Source organism: Penaeus monodon, chromosome 32, assembly GCF_015228065.2.
Source record: "Penaeus monodon isolate SGIC_2016 chromosome 32, NSTDA_Pmon_1, whole genome shotgun sequence".
Lineage (NCBI taxonomy): Eukaryota > Metazoa > Arthropoda > Malacostraca > Decapoda > Penaeidae > Penaeus > Penaeus monodon.
The window spans coordinates 28,374,012-28,375,088 of NC_051417.1; positions in this window are offsets into that span (position 1 = coordinate 28,374,012).

Sequence of the window (1,077 nt, forward strand, 5' to 3'; positions counted from 1 at the left end):
CAGCAAGTTTAAAATTTTCTTGAAGCTTAAAAAAAAAGTTATTCGTACACTGAAGGGTAAACTTAGAGAAACCGCCTGTCATGTCCCCATGATGTTTTGATCAATAGTCATCACTGCTATTTGATGAAATATATATAAAAACGCTGAAAAGATTATGGGCTAGAAGCTCTAACAGCCAGCCAGCTTACTAACCAACACTTCCATGTTATAGAAGGTCACTGGAAGTCACCATACGTGTGGTGCCAAAAAGGTTTACCGACGCCGCTTTTGCCATGAACGATTCTGACAGCTCCGAGGCTGGAGGTTAAATGCTGTAATCTCTATTTAAGGTATTACTGGCGTTTTTTTCCCCCTGTCACTTTTATTTCAATGTTTCGAGTGGTATATAGGATTACTGGGTGCGGGATTAAAACAGAAGGGAATACGCGAACCTCATGTAGAGCGCGGTGGCTTTTGAAGCTGCCCGGTTAAATATTATTAACGGATATCAAAAGTTTTTTTGAGTTAACGCGATGTCCTTGTGAGAATATCTTTTTTTTTTCTCCTTGTTTATCTGATGCTAGTGTGAAATCTCTCTAATATAAGCACGATTTGAGATTATACCACCTTGTTTTTTTTATGTTTAGCGTTTGATGTGAATCTCTCACGTGATTCGGTTAGATCTGTTGTGAATCCAGACATTCTGTTCAGCCTGGTGTGATTTTATCAATAATTCATAATTCCTAGTTTGATTCTGGCGACAGAACGTAATTTGATGACATGACACTATTAAATGTGATTTCGTTTGGTATAATTTTAAAAATTATATTTGATATTGTTAAATCCTATTTTGAAACCGCTTCTTGGTGACTTTCCCGTGTAATTAGAATTAATGTCTTCTTATTACCATAATTTTTTATTGTAAATTAGTTATTACTCTTTATAAACCAATACTTATTTACCTGACACGCCACTCCCCGCCTAATTGTGATCTATTATGCGGAATTGCCAATGCTATTCCACCTCTGAAGGTATTACGCAGTTTCCCCTAAAGATTCGGAGGCCTATGTGATGACGTTTTCTTTTACCTCAGGATGT